This window comes from Triturus cristatus, chromosome 2_1 (genome assembly GCF_964204655.1).
Source record: "Triturus cristatus chromosome 2_1, aTriCri1.1, whole genome shotgun sequence".
NCBI classification, from domain to species: Eukaryota; Metazoa; Chordata; class Amphibia; order Caudata; family Salamandridae; genus Triturus; species Triturus cristatus.
In genome coordinates this window covers 472,987,712-473,007,395 of record NC_140581.1, presented here as the reverse complement: position 1 = coordinate 473,007,395, position 19,684 = coordinate 472,987,712, and the positions used below count along the sequence as shown (strand labels likewise).

The 19,684-nt window shown below is 45.9% G+C and overlaps 1 long non-coding RNA gene across 1 annotated transcript; it reads right to left on the bottom strand.

Annotated features, from left to right (window-relative positions):
• Positions 1-1,783: 1,783 nt before the first annotated feature.
• Positions 1,784-18,472, bottom strand: LOC146865499 (uncharacterized). Its single transcript, XR_014970319.1, has 2 exons — positions 18,348-18,472; positions 1,784-2,469 (listed from the first exon to the last, which is right to left on the bottom strand). It is a non-coding gene; the product is annotated as an uncharacterized LOC146865499 (long non-coding RNA).
• Positions 18,473-19,684: the final 1,212 nt, after the last annotated feature.

Here is a 19,684-nt window from a genome sequence, read left to right as displayed (position 1 = left end):
TTTCTCTGCGACAAAAAATGGAGCCTGCAATGGCAGTGTGTGAGTGTTAAGGTAAAGGGCCCCTAGGGGTGGCGCAGTAGGTGCTACAGCCCTCAGAGGCCTTTCCTGGTCACATTGCCCTTTGTACCCAGGGCTTATCTGTGGCCAGAGATGTGCCAATGGTGGGTACAAAGGTACAGCTTTGGGAAAAAACACAGGCCCTGGAAACCTGATTGGCAGGGACCCAGGGCACACCAAGTCAAAATGCATCATGTGTCAGGCAAAAGGTGTGGGATAACCAGGTAAAAAAGGGCACTTTCCTTCAGGCCTCACTCTGCCATAGCTCTATAGCAATGGGATACACACACTAGACATACAGTTGCGAGGAGTGTACCCCAGCGGTCGCTCCTCCATTTATTTATGCCTTCGGCCGCAGCCGGCCCTCGGAATGCTCCCTGTGAAACAAAGTATTGTAGAGGCCGAGTGTCACTTTACAGTAGGCTGATTTAGGTGCTGGCCGGCCGACCCTAGGCCCAAATATTGCAGCAGCCCATATCCATAAAATGATTGGAATTCTAAGGAACATTTTTGATGTTTCCAAGTTGCACTTTATGTCCTTTGGTGTCACAGGTTAAAAACTCACCCACACAAGTGGGAAACCTTTTTTATAGAGATAGGTACGTTAATACAAACTCATGAGATATTTATTATTATCTACTGAATTTCATTAGATGCAGGGAGATTTCAAATGTAAAGCAAACACAAGGAGATAATTGAAGAGATGGAATGCTGAAACTTTTTGGACACTCACCCCCAGTCACAGATCTTGGTTGAATCCATCATTATTCTTTAGCTCGGTTCGCCACCCCAGTTTAGACCCAGCCATATGCAAATCAGTCTTGACACTGTGCTTCATGGTAACAGTCCAGCCCGAACTGCCAAGGTCTTCCCTAGACCGGAAACAAGCATCCTGGGACCGATTTCAGGGTAACCAGGCTAGCCTGAATCCAGTGGCAAAGTGAGCAAGGGACACCACGTCTGGGCATACCCTGCCAACTAAGGGCGAACAAAGCAAACACAAGGAGAGGATGGACGGAGCGCTGAAACTTCTCAGACACACACCCCCAGTCACAGATCTGGGTTGAATCCATCATCGTCCTTTAGCTCACTTCGTCACCCCAGTTCATACCCAGCTATATGCAAATCAGTCTTGACCCTGTGCCTCATGGGAACAGTCCAGCCCGAACTGCAAAGCCAGGTCTTCCCTGGATCGGGAACAAGCATCCTGGATTTCATTATAGCGAAAAAAGGAATTTTGTTTACAACCTTGCCCGTTTCTGAAAGTTTGCAATGTGGTTATCTTAGCAAAGCAAACCTTTTCTTAATATTGCTTATAAAAAAAAAATAACACTTTCATACGCTGCATGTTTTTCCATTTGAAAACAAAAACATAACTAATGTTGCTACATTTTTACCACTTTTTTATCGGCCTCTCTCCTGGAAAATCAAATACCCTAGAGTACCTTTAGAATCCCCAAAATGTAAGGAAAAAGGACACTGACTTGGAATGGATATGTTTTGTGAAAAAAGTTACAGAGGCCTAAGCGTGAAATGCCCAAAGTGCTCAGCACTGAAGGTTGAAAATGGGGTGGAAAAAGGGGAGGAGGTCCACCACTTATGGGGTTAAACTAGTTGGTAATTTGTACAGCAAATAAGCATAAGAGTTATCCATTGTGAAAAGTACATTTTGAAAATCTTTTAATTTTATCTTAAGGAAAACCAGAAACGTCATGGACTGATGAAATACTTCCAAGACCATCAACTTTACTCCACATCAAGGAAGAAGAGCCACAATCTAAGCCAGTTGAGAGGCAGAAGGAAATCTTCGCAGTTAAGGAAATACCATCAAAGCCTTCAAAAGAATCCACAGCAATTAATGCAGATGCATCTAAAAACGTTAGCATGGATGAATCAGGATTGCATCTCTCAAATTCCCTGCCTTCAGAGACTCAGGAATTTATGGTAGACTACCAAAACAAACAATATGATATGCTGTGTGACATAAAAACAGAAATTGCAAAACAGGCATCTTCCCATGAGGCAGAGACCGCAATACTGCAAAAGCAACTCTCTCTAATCAGAAAGCACAAAAAAGCTACGCAAAGCCTGGCTTCAGCCGTTGCATCCTGTACTCTTCAACTTAAGTTTCTGAACAACATAATGCAAACCGGAAATTCAGTGTTTTCCATGGGACATTCATTGTTGACTAAATCTATCCATGATCTCACAAGCCAGATCAAGCAGCTTCTGGTCAAAAGGCTATCTCCCAGTCTTCCTGATGAGGACGAACCCAGCACCAGTATGCCACATGCATCTACTGTGCCGCTGGCCTCTCAATCAACACTTTCATCTCTGGACCGTGGGTGTAGATCTTTTCTGCGAAGATTTAGTGGCAAGCGGAGTAAACAGGAGGTGTCCCCCATTGTTGATCTAAAGAAGAAGAAAAAATAGTCCGTAATTTAAATTGTGTCATTTTCTTCAACAGTCATAAAGAAGAAATGAACATTAGCGTTGCTCCCTATTTTTGTCATATTTTGTGGGAAAAAGTTTTTACAGTTGTGTATGTTTATTGCTTAAAAATTACTAGTCCATTTTGATGTTTTATTTTATTCCACATTAAGATGATTCATATAATTAAGTATTAATTAAAAGCTGTTTATACATTTATTACAATTCATGCCGACTTAGAAGTACCTTAGCCTTGATGGTAAACTGATATATTGTAAAATGAAAATTATCTGAAAAGCTAATCATAACAACTAGTACATGTTGGCTCATCAAAGCAAACTAATGTTTCAGAAATTATTTTAGAGCTTTCTTTATTATGTGCAACACATCTTTATTTAAATGTTTCCAATAAATGTATTTGTTGTAAAACAGCTGACCAGAACCATTAGATTTTATTAGATTGATGACAAAAAATATAGATTTTGAACACAACAAACTATGTTTAATTTAGAATGTTTTTTTAGCGTTTGGACATAAAGAACATGTTGTGATAATACTAGCAGAACCAAAACCTCCACAAGGATGAATATGCTTACATCTTTTTTTTTTAAAACACTGATGTCGTTGATTTAACAAAATGGACTCTGAAAGCTATATTGTCGATTCATTGATTAAATGGAGTAACGTTTTTGAGTTGTATTTTACGTTTTATATTTAAGTGATTAATTCGTCAAGAAAGCATTACCTCATTACACGTATTTGTGTTTTGTTTATAATGATGAGTCATTCGAATTCCATTATTTTGAAAATGCAGAGCATAGTAATAGGTTGAAATTTGATCACTATCCATTCACTTTGCGCAATTTTTTTGCAACAGTCACATTCAAACTCTAATATCCTTTTAGCGTTTGCTTCACACATTATATCACATTTAGGGCCTGATGTACTAAAGACTGGTGACAAATTGTGCAATGACTTCTGTGACCATTCTTTCATTTAGCATTGTGACCTATGTACTATCAGTACTATCAAAATATCCAGTCGCAAGGGGTCACAGAACAACTTGCCTAATGAATATTAATCAGGCTGTTTTTACCCACATTTTCCAACCTTTAACAGTTTGTGTTTTGACTCTATGCATTAAGAAACCACTAATGGGTGCTTGTAAATGCATATAAAGGTGGCATACTTAGTTCTCAACCACAAGTACACACACAGCCTGTTTGTTCTTTGCATGGGACAGCTTCCTCTTTGCATGAACCAGCAAGGTCTTCACATAAAGCCAGCGAAAGAAGATAATATAGGAATGCATATCCCACTGCGGCTGGAATGTATTGAGCGTCCACGAACAATGGGTAGCTGGGAGGTACATAGAGAAAGAAATACATTGCACGCATGTTCCTTAATGGAAGCCTGATATCAAGGGGTCATCAAGCCAGTTTGAATGAGACCAGCCTTGGTATTCCATGGGAGGAAATTAATGGAAATGGCAGTCCATATTTTTACCGTTATTGTTGCTTTCTGGCTTACTGAGTGCTTCGGACTAACCACTTACTTCACCTGGTTTCACCATAAGTAAGAAACAGTAGTAAAATTGAAGGTGGGTTATTTGAAGAGTTGCGTTCTCTCTGCTCCTGTCAGGTGCTATATCTGATGGTTTTTGAGATAGAAGAGTTGGATTTTACACAGGCATACTTCTGCTGGCTGTCCCTTGCAAGACCGGGACACAAACCACCTGCCCAGAAAGAAGCATTGGGATGTTGTGTGTGGCCCAACTTGCAGGGCTCCATAGAGACCAAATACAGCCGGATGTCTAAATCCAGACAGAAGACAGATAGACCCACTAACGTGTGGTTCAGGACTTGAAAGCAGTCACGACTGCTGAATTGTCGATGGGAATGATACTGCTCTGACCAAGCCCTGTGTGTTTTGTTCTACAAAAGGATCAGTGTTGACTAAACTCCACCTGTCTCTCAGGTCCACAACAGACCAGAAGACTCTATTAATGAAGCAGAAAAGTTGACCAGTTACAACTGGTCTGACACTGAACTTTGTGAAGTTTTTTTCTTGTAACTGGAAAGTGATTGACAAAGCCAACTTACTTGCGCAGCAAGTTAGTACTCAGAATGAGGAGACCAAGAACTTTGGCATCTGATAGAGACATCTAGCTGCAGACTCCTTACTTTAGAATCCTCCCCCAGACGTGGGATTAGATCGGGAATTTCTTTTCCACAGGACATCAGCCTAGCGGAAGAGGATCGCCGTGCGACTGTATCGATGTCATCACGCGATATGACGTAGATGGAATCCATATAACCCCTTCCCCGACATGCCAACGTCAGTTCCTTCTTTTCCATGGTTGCAACCTGGATCTGGAGCAGTTAGGGGGGTGTTTTTCTGCCCATCTCTACATTTTGTGTGAGAAACAGGGTGTATTTTTATGCCTTCAGGGTTTAAACCATGTGGATCTTGTAACAGATAGATGTCGGTCACAGATGCTCCTACCATCTGTTTGTGGTGACTGGGACACCACCATTTCTAGGAGGAATGTGGTTCCTGTCAGCATCTTCGGCTGAAGACGTTGAGCGAACTTTGAATGAAACTTCTGGTGGTGCAACTATCTGAGGCACCATGGCAGCATCAGTCCTCGTCCAAGTCCAAAGGCTAGTCGAGGAGCCGTTCGGGTGAGGGGCCGTCTCTGTCAATGTCAAGGGAGGCTTCAAAGCACCAATGGTTGAAACGTAAGTTAGTTTCTGACGCTGTCTCCCAACCTTCAATTGTAGAGTGTTCTTCGGAGTCCACCCCATGCCTCCTTAAATATCCTGGAGCCGGGGCGACTCTAGCCCAAATTTGGAAATATTAAGTTTCCCTGCATAAAGTCTTTGGGCCTTTACTCTCCTCTGACATTCTTTCTAGCCCCAAGGAGGTTGTAGGTGCCCTGACTGGATCCTTACCGGCGGGTTTGCCCTTGTTGCCAGACGGGCCCTCGGAATCTGTTAACGCTTTTGAGACGGTGCCAGTGCACAGGCCTTCGGGGTCTTCACCTTCGGCATTGGAGTCGGGTCAGCCCATGACGTCGGCAGCGCTAATCGATGCTGCACCAAGTACTCTTCCCAACTTCGATACAGGCGCCCCACGTGCAGGACTTTAAAGCACTCTAGGAGTGCACCCACCCAGCCCCAATACACTAAACCCTGTCTGGGAGGTGGTCACACCTCCCTGTGACAGGATGCCTATTGTCGGGCCTCCTCCACTGCGAGTTTCGGTCATCAGCAGGAGGGCAGCCCAGTGTCTGTGACTGGTGGCATCCATTTTGTGATGCCAGGGCTCTTCAGGATTTTACCGTGTTTCCACAGTAGGTACATGTCTATCCCTCTAGAAGGGTGGGATCATACTCCCACACCAGTTACTGGTGTGGGGGGTATGATTCCAAAGCGTTTGACACCAAACATGACATGTTTTGATGCAACCGTTCCAAAGTTAGCATTAACCGCGAGGTTATAATGCACTTAAGAGTATATGGTTTGACCGCATTCAAAAGCAGCCGCAGAGAATAGACTCTGAGAGCTGCAGAGGGGCTCTGCTCAGGCAGAGGCACCCCCTCACATGGAACCCAAGCACCCTGCCCTCAGGATTGATAGGGCCTGCCTTAGGGGTGACTGATAGGTTTAAATGTGTGTGCAGGGAGAGATATAGTGAACCTATATCTCAGTGAGGAGTACTATCACTACCTCACCCAGGCTGCAGTAGCAGGCCTGTGGTGTTAGATTTAGTCTGCTTCCCAGGGGTGGCATAATACATGCTTCAGCCCCTGGTAGGCCTGTGAAGTACCTATGCACTTGGTACCTAAGGTACCATATACTAGGGGCTCATAAGGTACCACAGTATCCAATCACTAGTGCGCCTAAAATGCACTCCAAGTAGTTTAGAGAGAACAGAGAGGCTGGGGCCCTGATTAGCAGGGTCCCAGCCAGACTATAGCCAGAAACCAGTGTAAACATCAGAAACAAAGTGGGGGCAACATAAGAGGCAGATCCTACTCTCCTACACAACCCCCCCGAAACGCAGGGACACTAAACTATCCTTGACCAGTTGAGTCTTTGTGTTCTAAGTGGAAATACCTTGAGAGTCCATCTGCATTGGCATGTTGGGTCCCAGGTCTATGTTCCACTGTATAGTCCATCCCCTGTAGGGAAATGGACCACCTTAAAAGTTTTGGGTTTTCACCTTTCATCTGTTTGAGCCATAGGAGGGGCTTGTGGTCAGTCTGAACTATGAAGTGAGTGCCAAACAAGTATGGCCTCAGCTTCTTCAGGGCCCACACCACAGCAAAGACCTCCCTCTCTATAGCTGACCAACGTTTCTCTCTAGGGGTCAGCATTCTGCTAATAAAAGCTACTGGCTGGTCTTGACTTCATCATTCAGTTGAGACAGTACAGCTCCCACACCCAGCTCAGAAGCATCTGTTTGGACAATGAAGTTTTTGGTGTAGTCTGGACTACGTAAGATGGGTGCAGTGCACATGGCCTGCTTTAGGTCTTCAAATGCCTTCTGACAGCTAGCTGTCCACTGAACCTTTTTTGGCATTTTCTAGGAAGTAAGATCATTCAAGGGGGTCACTATAGATCCATATCCCTTTACAAACCTCCTATAGTACCCAGTCAGGCCTAAAATGGCTCTCACCTGTGTCTGGGTGGTTGGAGCAACCCATTCCATTAAGGTACACAACCTGACTCTGCCCTATCTGGCACTTAGTGGCCTTGATAGTGAGGCCTGCTTTCTGAAGAGCCTCCAAAACCTTTCTGAGGTGGACCAGGTGATCCTGCCAGGAGGAACTAAAGACAGCAATATCATCTAGATAAGCTGAGCAATATGTTTCCATCCCTGCCAGAACTTTGTTCACCAACCTCTGAAAAGTGGCAGGTGAATTCTTCAATCCAAAGGGCATCACCACAAAGTGGTAGTGCCCACTAGGGGTCGAAAATGCTGCGTTGGCTTTTGCATCATCAGCTAACCTGATCTGCCAGTAGCCAGCTGTTAGGTCAAATGTACTCAGATACTTGGCTGAGGCCAAAGTATCTATAAGCTCATCTGCCCTTGGTATGGGATAGGCATCAGTCCTGGTGACAGCATTGAGGCCTCTGTAGTCTACACATAACCTCATTTCTTTCTTACCACCCTGGGTATGAGGTTTGGGTACAAGGACTACTGGACTAGCCCAAGGGCTATCTGAAGGCTCAATCACACCTAACTCCAACATTTTCTGGACTTCAGTCCTGATACAGTCCCTGACATGGTCAGGTTGCCTGTACATTTTACTCTTGACAGGCAGACTGTCTCCAGTGTCCACCTCATGGGTGCACCAGGTAGTCTGACTAGGGATCAGGCTAAACATATGTCTGTGCTGCTGCAGAACTTGTCTGCACTCAGTTTTTTGATGGTCAGTGAGGCTGCTTGCCAAAGCAACACGATCTACTGACCCATCATCAGGGTTCTGTGAGAGCAGGTCAGGGAGAGGGTCACTCTCCTCCTCCTGTTCCTCATCAGTTGCCATGAGCAAGCCCATGCCAGCCCTGTCAACATATGGTTTCAATCTGTTGACATGGAGCACCCTCAGGGGGCTCCTGGGAGTTCCAAGATTCACCAGGTAGGTGACTTCTCCCTTTTGCTCAACAATTGTATGGGGGCCACTCCATTTGTTTTAGAGGGCTGCTGGGGCCACAGGCTCCAACACCCACACTTTCTGTCCTGGCTGGTACACAGTCAGCACAGCCTTTTGGTCATGCCCAGCGTTTTGTAATTCTTGGCTGGCCTCCAGGTTTTTGGTTGCCTTCTTCATGTATTTGGCCATCCTGGAGCGGATACCAAGTACATAGTCCATCACATCCTGTTTTGGGGGTTTGAGAGGTAACTCCCAGCCCACCTTCACCAAACATAATGGACCTCTTACAGGATGCCCAAACAAAAGTTCAAATGGGCTGTAACCAACCCCCTTCTGTGGAACCTCTCTGTGTGCAAACAGAAGGCAGGGAAGAAGAAGGTCCCATTTTCGCCTAAGCTTTTCTGGGAGTCCTTTAATCATTCCCTTAGGGGTTTTGTTGAAACGTTCATCCAACCCATTGTATTGTGGGTGATAGGGGGTGGTGAATTTGTAAGTTACAGAACATTCTCCTTCCACATTGCTTTTAGATATCCTGACATGAAGTTGGTATCTCTGTCAGATATGACCTCCTTTGGGAAACCCACTCTGGAGAAAACTCCAATGAGGGCTCTTGCCACCACAGGGGCTGTGGTGGTCCTCAGGGGGATTGCCTCTGGGTACTTGGTGGCATGATCCACTACCACCAGGATAAATCTGTGCCCAGATGCAGTTGGAGGGTCAAGGGGACCAGCAATGTCAATCCCTACCCTTTCAAAGGGTACCCCCACCACAGGTAGTGGTATCAGGGTGGCCTTTGTTGTGCCACCTAACTTGCCACTGGCTTGACAAGTGACACAGGAGCGACAAAACTCCTTGGTGTCTTTTGACATATGTGGCCAATGAAAATGTGGAACAAGCCTGTCCCAGGTCTTGTTTTGGCCCAAATGATCTGCCAAAGGGATATCCTGCACTAAGGTCAAGAGGAACCCCCTAAACTTCTGAGGTATTACCAACCTCCTGGTGGCTCCAGGGGTTGGGTCTCTACCCTCAGAATATAGGAGTCCCTCATCCCAATAAACTTTATGGGACCCACTAGGACTCCCAGCAGCCTCAGCAGCTGCCTGCTGTCTGAGGGGTTCAAGAGAGGGGCAGCACTGTTGCTCCTTACTCAGATCTTCCCAGTAAGGGCCCCCGCCCCCAAGAACTCAACCTGATCAGGCTCAAGTCCCTCTGGGGCAGTTCCTTCTTCAGGATCTGCTTCTCCTCCCTCAAGAGGTGAATCTGTGATCTGAGACAGAGGAGAAGGCACTGCCTTAACCCTACTGCTCCTCTTCTTGGGAAGCACCTGGTCCATAGTTTCAGGATCCAGAGCTGGTTCAGTGTTATGCATTTTGGCCTGTGACCTGGTCACAGCAAATACCTCTGCAGGGATGCCCAACATCTCAGCATGAGTCCATAACTCTACTTCAGACCAGGCTGAAGTCTCTAGATCATTGCCCAATAGACATTCTACAGGGAGGTCTGCACTGACTACTCCCTTCTTGAGGCCAGTTACCCCTCCCCAGGAAAATTCACAACTGCCAGACGATGGTTGGTCCTGACATTGCTTGCATTGGTCACCTGGTATATTTCGCCCAGGATGATCTGTCCAGGGTCCACAAGATCCTCTGCCACCATGGTGACACTAGCACCTGTGTCCCTAAATACCAAAGCCTGTTTGCCATTTATTACAGGCTGCTGTTTGTATTTGCCCAGATTACTGGGGCTCACTAGGAAGGACATATCTATGTCTCCATCACAAATCAGCAATGCCTGAGTGGGTACTCTGACTAGGCCAGAGTTCACTTCAGAACCCAGGGTCAACCCTACTACACAATTATTCTGAGTGCCACCTCCACCAGTAGCTGAACTAGGGGGAACAGTTGCCTTAGGGGCAGGAGTGGTTGTGGTTTGGTCTTTGGACTTGTTACAATCAGAAGTCCAGTGCCCTTTCTGTGTACAGAATTTGCACCAGGGCTTCTTTTGGCCTTTTCCCTTGTTGGATTATGAATCCCTACCAGATGCAGATTTTTGGGGCCCTTGTGAAGACTTCTGGTCTTTTGACTTATCCCCACCTTTCTCGGAGCCCTTAGAATCCTGCTTCTTGGTGTCACCCCCCTGGTTCTGGGTTTTCTGCCCCACCCTGGTTCTGGCGCATTTGTCTGCCTTATTTGCCAATTCTTGGGGAGAGGTCAGATCAGAGTCCACCAGGTATTGATACAACAACTGGTTCTGGCAATTATTAAGGATCCGTTCTCTCATCATTAGATTATACAATCCCTTGAAATCAGTAACCCTACTGCCAACCAGCCAACCCTCCAGAGCCTTGGTTGCACAATCTACAAAGTCAGTCCATTCCTGAGTCTGTGCCTTCTGGGTGTCTCTGAACTTCAACCTGTACTGCTCAGTGGTTAAGCCAAATCCATCTACCAATGCACTCTTCAGGACTTCATAGTCATCAGCATCCTCTTCTATGACAGTGAGGAGCTTGTCTCTACCTTTGAAAAGGAGAGCCGCAAGATTGCTGCCCACTGCTTTTGGGGGACCTGTTGTACTCTACAAGCCCTTTCAATCGCAGTTATCCACTTGTGGATATCATCCCCACTCTGGTAGGGAGGAACAACCTTGCTCAGGTTCCTATGGTCTGGAATATATTCTCTGACTCTAGGGACACTGCTGCTGCCACCAGGGGGTTCTAACCCCTCTCTTCTAGAAGCTCTCTGGAGCTCAATGGCTTCTCTATCTAATGCCAACTGCTTGGTTTTGAGGGCAAATCGTACTTCCTCATACTGCAGCAGTTTGTACATTCTGTCAGAGGAGGTCTCCCTTCTAGGAAAGTAGGAGCTCCTCTGGTGGAAAGATTCTCTGCCAGAGTGATAGGAGTGGTCAGACTCCCTGGAAAGGGACCTAGGCCTTTCCTCCACTGTCAGTTCTCTTAGGGAGAATTCCTCTGTCCTGTCCAGACCCTTGTGGATCTGGCCCTTCAACCACAGAATCCTGGTCATCTTGATTTTCATCACCTGATTCAGACCTATTAGCTCCTAGAGCTAATCTAAGATCATCTGCTGTCAGCAGATCTATCAGGTGTAGTGTGGAGGGAATCTGTCCTAGCTTCAGGTGCCTTGCAGCACACATGGCTTTCAAGTCAAAGAAAGTCATGTCCTTATACTGAGGCTGAGTGGACCCATTGGTTCCACCCCTTAAGGACAATGTAAAGCAGCTTGTTTTACTTTATAATCTCTTGAATTACTAAATGAAAGTACATCACACAGGTATATATATCAAATATATATGTATTTATTACTAACAACTCTCTGCTAATCTCTTTATGAGATTAGAAGTCAGGAACATATGCACAAATCAACATTTCACAATAAGTTAAGCACAAATATGGCTGGGGCCCTAGGGGCGTACCGGACCATATACTAAAAAAGAGACTTAGAGAGACTACTTGCGAGGGGACAAGGCCTAGGGCTTTCAGAAGTGCTGGGGCCTCACTAATCTACCCAAGGCAGGTAAGTAAAGGACCCACGGGAGACGCATGCAGTGTGAGAACACAGCCGCGGATCCCAATTGACTTCAATGGAGCAAGTCGTGGTTGGAAATTTAAAGTTTAAGGATACTTCGGGAGAGTCTACAAGCAAGTCACTTACAGGGTAAGTAGTTCTAGAGCCAACACCCACAGGAGCACCGTAGTGCTGGAGTTACCTCACCCAGGGAAACCAGCTGAATAGGTGTCTTTTGGTGTCGGGTCGCGGCGTCGTTTTCAATGGGAGCCAAAGAAGACTTGCTGCTTGTGAAGACAGGAGAAGTGTCCGGTGGAATCCAAGGCTGGATTCAGAAGACTTGGCAGTGACCCGGGGCAAGGAAGATGGATGCCCACAGTCGTCGGGTGATTTCAGGTGATCACAGGTGTCTTGACTCTTCAGCCACGAGGTCCAGGAGGCGTCGACGACAACCAGGAGCTGGATTCGGCGTGTCCCACGAAGTCTGCAGCTTACTGCGGTGTCGGTGACCAGATTGGAGCCAACAAGCCTTGGTAACAGCAGGTCTCGTGGAAAGGATAAAAAGTCAGCGGTGCAGACCAGCAAGGTCTGAGGGACTCACCCAGCAAGAGTTAGTCAGGGCAGGCCTGGAGCAACCAGGGGAGCCCTTTGGAACTGTAGAAAAGTCTTCTGGGGACCCACAAGCCAACCGGCAAGGGATCGCGAAGACGCCTCGGGAGGATTCACTCAACAGGGGCCCACGGTCACTCGGGACGGGGTAGGCCTCTGATCTTCGGTGAAAATCCTGCTGGAGGCTTGGACCACACGTGGTCCAATGCACAAGTTCGTAGAATGTCGTGAAGGGGTTGCACTCGAAAATAGTGCACGGTACCCAGGGATTGCGGTTCCTCGTCACTCGTGGGGTCAACTTGCCTCAGCATCGCTGGGGACTCACGATGGCCTTGGAGAAGTCAGGAAATCCTCTTCCTGGGCTGCAGGGACTTCTGACTCCGGCGGGAGTGGGAAAGTTTGCGACCGTTGATTGCATGATTGGGTGCCTGCCAAGCAGGGGAGTCACTCCTTGACTCCAAGGGAGATTCTTCTGTCTTCCAGAGGTAGTGGAACGTTGAAGGTCCAGGATTCTTCTTCAGAGCGTCGTCCAGGGATATCTAGTTTGCAATGGCAAGTGTTCCCTAACTTATACTGAAAGGAGGGAGGGACTAGCTCTATGACCCCACCTATGTAAGGGTGAGGGGAGTGGGTGGCTTCACCCACTTCCCTTTGTCCAGTTTCGTGCAGGGACAGGTAGCCCCTGAGCCGGTTTGAACTGGTGTATGCACAGTGGAGCCTACTGCTCCCCCAGTGCAGGACTTCAAAGCACCTCCCTGTGACAGGATGCCTATTGTTGGGCCTCCTCCACTGCGAGTTTCGGTCATCAGCAGGAGGGCAGCCCAGTGTCTGTGACTGGTGGCATCCATTTTGTGATGCCAGGGCTCTTCAGGATTCTACCGTGTTTCCACAGTAGGTACATGTCTATCCCTATAGAAGGGTGGGATCATACTCCCACACCAGTTCCTGGTGTGGGGGTATGATTCCAAAGCGTTTGACACCAAACACGACATGTTTTGATGCAGCAATTCCAAAGTTAACATTAATCGCGAGGTTATAATGCACTTAAGAGTATTTGGTTTGACCTCATTCACAAACAGCCCCAGAGAATAGACTCTGAGAGCTGCAGAGGGGCCCTGCTCAGGCAGAGGCACCCCCTCACATGGAAACCAAGCACCCTGCCCTCAGGATTGATAGGGCCTGCCTTAGGGGTGACTGATAGGTTTAAATGTGTGTGCAGGGAGAGATATAGTGAACCTATATCTCATTGAGGAGTGCTAACACTACCTCACCCAGGCTGCAGTAGCAGGCCTGTGGTGTCAGATTTAGTCTGCTTGCCAGGGGTGGCATAATACATGCTTCAGCCCCTGGTAGGCCTGTGATGTACCTATGCCCTGGTACCTAAGGTACCATATACTAGGGGCTCATAAGGTACCACAGTATTCAATCACTAGTGCACCTAATATGCACTCCAAGTAGTTTAGAGAGAACAGAGAGGCTGGGGCCCTGATTAGTAGGGTCCCAGCCAGACTATAGCCAGAAACCAGTGTAAACATCAGAAAAAAAAGTGGGGGCAACTTAAGAGGCAGATCCTAGTCTCCTACACAAACATAGTTAGGTGCTGAGATGCCTTTGATAGAGGAATTAGATGATATGCAGAGCGTAAGCCAATGGTGGAAAAGAATTTAGAACCACCTCATTTTGCTAACATATCCTGAGTGCGAGGTAAGAGATGGCAGTCCACAACAATATTTCTATTTAAAGACACTCAGGTCCCCGCATGGATGAATATTCCCATATCCCCTGCACTTAATTACTGTACCCAAAACCCATTTAGATGACTCTTCAGGCCAGATTATTTGTTACTTACACAGATTGTCTAAAAGAATTTTCAGATCTGATGTAACACAGAGTAACTGGTCTAACCTTCTGCATTTCAGGCTTCGTAACCGCCTTTAATTTTATTTTGTGCCCAAACCCAACCAACTTTCTCTTAAAAAATGTCAGCATACGTAGAAACAAGTGCTTCCAAGTGCATATAATTCTCACCAGTTTCAATACTCAACAAAGTGACTGGATTATCATAACTAGGGGGGTCATTACGATGGTGGAAGGACCGCCAGCCGTGCGGTGGCGGGCCTTCCACCATCGGACTGCGATTTTTCCCCCGCCACATTACGATGGCGGGGAATCCAGACTGCGACCGTGGCGGACGCAAAGACTGTCCGCAACTGAACTGCCACAGGCAATCGTTACGATTGCCTGGCAGAGCGGTCTGCATCCATAAAATGGTGGCCGTGCCTAGCAGGCACTGTCCACCAAATTAGGATGCTGTCTTCCGCCAGTCTTTCCGTGGTGGGTAAACCATCATTGAAAGGCTGGCGGGGATTGGTTTTAGGGACCCGTTGCGTTCCCCCCTTGTGTCTTGGGGTGAGGTTTGTGCACTGTGGTGTGCCATTTCACTGCACCAAGAGGCCATATAGTGCAGTGAAATGCACAACATGCCTTTTTAACATCGCGGCGCGTGCTGTAGTCAGCAACACCCACCGCAATGTTAAAGTGCAAAATGCGACCGCCATGGTGGCGGTCGCATCCTAATTGGGTGTGCGGGACTGCCACATGTGTTGCGGACAGTTCCAGTCACCACCACAATGGCGGACACACTCCAGTCCATCCACAATTATAATCGGCCCCTAGGTTTGAGAATCTTTTCCACTTTTGTCTGATACAGCGATCTCAAAATATCACATCCTTTCACAGCCACATATATTTTTGTACAAATTTCCCTATCCATGAACGTAACACTTCACAAAAATAACCAAGCATATCTATGTCAAAGTCTCCATATGCTTTGGGGTTAACATCAGTTTGTTTTAAACACAAATTCAACCAATTCCCTTCAAATGTTACATCCAAAAGAATGTTGATTGGAAATCCAGAATCTGCCATAACTTTCATTCTTACTTCCCCAATGCATACCTTCCATCATGGCCATTAACAGACTTACAAGTTGAATTACCCCTTACACACATCGATATTCAAAAGCAAATGCCACACCTTTCCCTAACTTTGCTCTCTGAAACCTCAGTGTATTAACATTCATATAGTTTTTTTGCACAAATACGCACGGCCTGAAAGTGTTCTATTTCATTTTTTTTGCAAATATTGAATTTTTTCCCTTAAGCAGGACAAGACACACTTTTAGTCATGAGAAATTTAGAACCACATCTAAAGTAATTTCCAACTATTCTATTCCTTGGTTCCTACTGAATTTTCCTGTACAAATTACAACATGGACATCTGTATCAGACGCTTCATGCACACTACACACAGGAGAAGTTCCTTTACAGTCTTTTGTGGACAGTTTTGTAGAAAGCATTGAAAACTCAGTGCTTATGACCTCATTCAAAGATGGATTTTTGCAGTTTAGTAATTGTTCTTGGATTTTCCTTGAATAACAGTAAACTGGTCACATAAATAAGTATCTAAACTGCTTCCGAAATCACAAGTTGCAGCTAAGATTTTTAAAGCTGCTAAATAATCCTCTACATCATGGGTACTCACAAACATTTTCCCAGGGGCCAAAAGGTTTTGTCTGTGGTGTGGCTGAGGGACGCATTTATGCCAGTAGGGTGGCGGGCAGAAGCGGGAGTTCCGGGTGGGGGAGCAGTGCCAGTAAGGTATGTGTACGGGGAAGCAAAGCTTATACATCTAGTGGCAGAATTGCACAATGTGAGACTAGAAAACCTGGGATTAATCCCGGCTTTCCAACTTTACTAAATTGTATGATCCTATTTATTTATAATCTTAAAAAGCTCAACACCTACCCACATAGGGTTTCCTGGCGCTATTCAAGAAGGTAAGGCGACATAGCCACTGTTTAAATTAACCAAGTCATCAGCTTTTTAAAAAAAGCAGAAAGTGAGGTACACTTTCTCAGAGATTCAGGAAGAACGTTACACAGTTTGGGGCCCAAAACAGTGAAAGAGCGAACACCAATACGGGTCAGTCTGAACCTAGGCACAGTACACAGGTCCTTGTTCATTGACCTGAACATAACGTGTGGGCTGATAAGGCACCACCAGCTCCTGGATATACCGCGGACCCAAGCCATGTTCAGCTCTGTACATAAAGCAGAGGGCTTTGAATTGGGTGCGCTTAGTAATTGAGAGCCAGTGGAGCTCGTGGAAAAGATGAGAAACCGAAGCATGTTTTGGCAGCCGAAACAGAAGCCTGGCTGCAAAGCTCTGGACTATATGCAATCATTGAATCAAAGCCTTATAATTGCCTAAATGCATCACATTGCTGTAATCTAGCCTTGATAGAATAAGGGCTTCAATCAAAGTCCTTTGTGCTGGCAGAGGGTTCATAGATGGACTATCGTCCAGCAAAAAGCCCAGGTTTTTGACCTTCGATGAAGGGTTGTGAAAACCCCCTAAGAAGCCAGCCCATGCTATGGGCCCCAAATAGAAGGATTCTTATCCAGGACCATGAACTCCATCTTATCCTCATTGAGCTTGAGTAGGTTGGTATTTATCCATAAGGAGATTTGACTCAAGCCCTGGTTAAGAGCGGAGGCTCCATGGTCCTGTGCAGTTGCTAGGCAATTGTTTTATATCAGTTTCCCTAATTTTTCTTTATTATCACATATAAAAGGATGTCCAAATACTTGACTTGCTTCTCAAAGCATTAATATAATGTGATGTAGTAAGGTGAAATGGTTGTGTATGTTAATTAAATACATTTTTTGAATTTTGAAGAGAACTTATACTATTTGTACACTTTTGCAGCTAGAGGACTTTAAAAATAAAGGTGTTTCTAAAGCTAAGCGGTGCAGGATACCTAGTTACTTCCTTTCTTTAACTTGAATAAACCTTTAAATAAAGGCTTGCCTGTTTATTTGACTTCTTTCTCAATGTTAATGCTAAGTTGAGAAAACAGGTGCCCGGTGCTGCTGTTGACCAGGGGGCTGCATGTAATTTGAGTATCACTGCTCTACATTCTCATCATTTCCCTGTTTCCGCATGAAAATATTCTCTCTCCAACATTACTGATGATTCATTAGCGTATTATCTAGCCATGTATGTCATAGCCTTCATTATACTGATCCCAAGTTCCGAAAAAAGTTTCAGGAGGTTCTACTTAAGGTATGTTATCATAAACCTGCTAGGCAGCATCAGCCAAATGATTGAATAATAAAAATGTGTGCCTTACTGCATCAAACCTACTAGAGTCAATAACCACCAAGTAATTCTCAAACATCGCTAACCATTTTCTCCAGAAAATTGGTGGTTTTCCTTCACATTACAAAAAGGGTGATGGTTGTCTAACATTGTTTGCACTGGCCATGTTAGATAATAGACTAAATATGTGTCTATATGTTTATGTGTCTCTGTGTGTGTGCAGTGCTGTAGAGGTCACAATGAGCAAAAGGAGACAGAAAGAAAAAACGTAAACGGTTGAAGATGAAAATATCTGTGTGTGAAAGTTCCAATAAGTCATAGGGTATGTCCCCTGGGCAGTGGTATGAATCTCAAGCTCTGAGATTTTGTTCAGATTCAATCAAGTTTCAACAACATTGTTGGCTGTTTTTTGTTTTATTTTCCATCAGGAAATTAATCTCCATTTTCATGATGCTTTACATCGTTCTCTTTTATATATCCCAATGCATTTCGGCATGTGCGCCTTCGTCTGGGGAATATCTAGAACAAATAATATACGAACTAAGCTAAATATGCAAGATTGTCATTGTGTTTGTTAAATGATAACTATTGGTTTGTGGACGCTTTGTGGACCATGCGGTGTTACGTGAATTAATTGTGCCCCTAACTTAAAGTCAACCTATTAATTTGTGTCGCTTTCGATGTTAGTTGCTCTCAAATCAGTATTAAGATGTTATAGTGCATGCTTAAAGGTGGTGCAAAGCATTAAGAAAAGAGCATGTTTCTGGATGTTATTCTAGGCTTGCGCAATCGTTAACATGGCGTTTTGGAGTGGTTAATGTTAGCGTTACAATGGTTTGCGGGTGCCGCTTATTAAGAAAAATTACTCGCGAATATAAATATTGCGTTTGCTTCCTCACTTACTTGCGATGTAGGAGATATGTGTTAGTTGAATTCTTGAGCGCGTTCAGTGTGGAAATGTGCTGAAGTTGCTTCCGGCGTGTTAGAGTGAAAGTGGACGCCGGCGTTTGAAAACAGTGTGTGTGGATGTTAGAAATAAAAATAGGACTGACAAACAGTAGCTGACAGTGACGAAAGACTTTATTTTTTATTTTTTTGGAAAACTGTTTTTATTGGCATTTGTACTAAAAACATTGCAGTGCATACATTTTCACATCTGGAAATGCAGTAAGTATGAGCCCAGGAACAGAAGTATACAGACGCTGCTCTTGCGGTCAGCAGACCTCGCAGGCCTAGGGTGTTATGGTCCCCACATTATCTCTGAGCTATAAACAGGCTACCCAAGCCTGTGCCTGGGCCCAGCCCACTAGTGTGCACTGTAGCCACCTGGTTACTATTAACGAACTGGGGGTATGTAAACTGGGGAGTGCACCATGCCTTGGAATATAAGCAGTGTGAGTCTAGCGTCGGAGAGCAGTGCCATTGCCTATCATAATGTTAGGGTTTCGCAGGCACGGGGAGGGGGAGGGGTTGGAGGCGGGCATAATGATCCTTTTCTGTGCGTGGGCTTAATGAGGGAACAGTTGCAGTCCGTAGTTTAGGATCCGCCGGGTGCCCGGGACTCCTGCGTGCCGCCCTGAGCGGGCTCCTGAGTCGCGGAGGCCCCCGGAGAGCCAACCGTTCGCGGGCCCGCCGCCGGTAATGTTTCCTGTGCGAAGGAGTGCATTAGCATCGCCCAGGGCAGGGAGATCGGGTGTTTGCGATGTCCCCGGGCTTCCTCCGTTCTAAGTAGCGTTTCCTCCACCTTCCCCCACTTCTTAACTGCCCCCACCCATGCCGCCAAGGGAGGTCCCTCCGGTGTCTTCCAGTGCATGGTAATGCATCGTTTGGCCAGGATAAGCCCCAGGAAAGCAAAACGCCTCTCCACCTTCTTATTCTTGTGCCGCCCATGAATGCGCAAGGCGCTGGCCTCCCATGTGTATAGGTCTTGCAACCCCGTGACTGTTCGAAGGGCGGTGTGTATCGCACTCCAATAACTGTGAAGTGTCGGACACTCCCAAAGCATGTGTATGAAAGAGGCAGCCGGCTCTAAACACCTAGGACAGGCAAACATTTTATCAGGAAAGTATTTCTGTAGTTTTTCAGGAGTGAGGTACGCCCTATGCAGGATGTGTAACTGTATATTCTTGAAGCGGTAATTACGGGACACTTTTTTGGTATACTCAAGGGCCCTGATCCATTCCCTGTCGTGTAGAGGCCTGCGAAAAGTCATTTTCCCAGTGTTCCCTGAGGGGTACAAG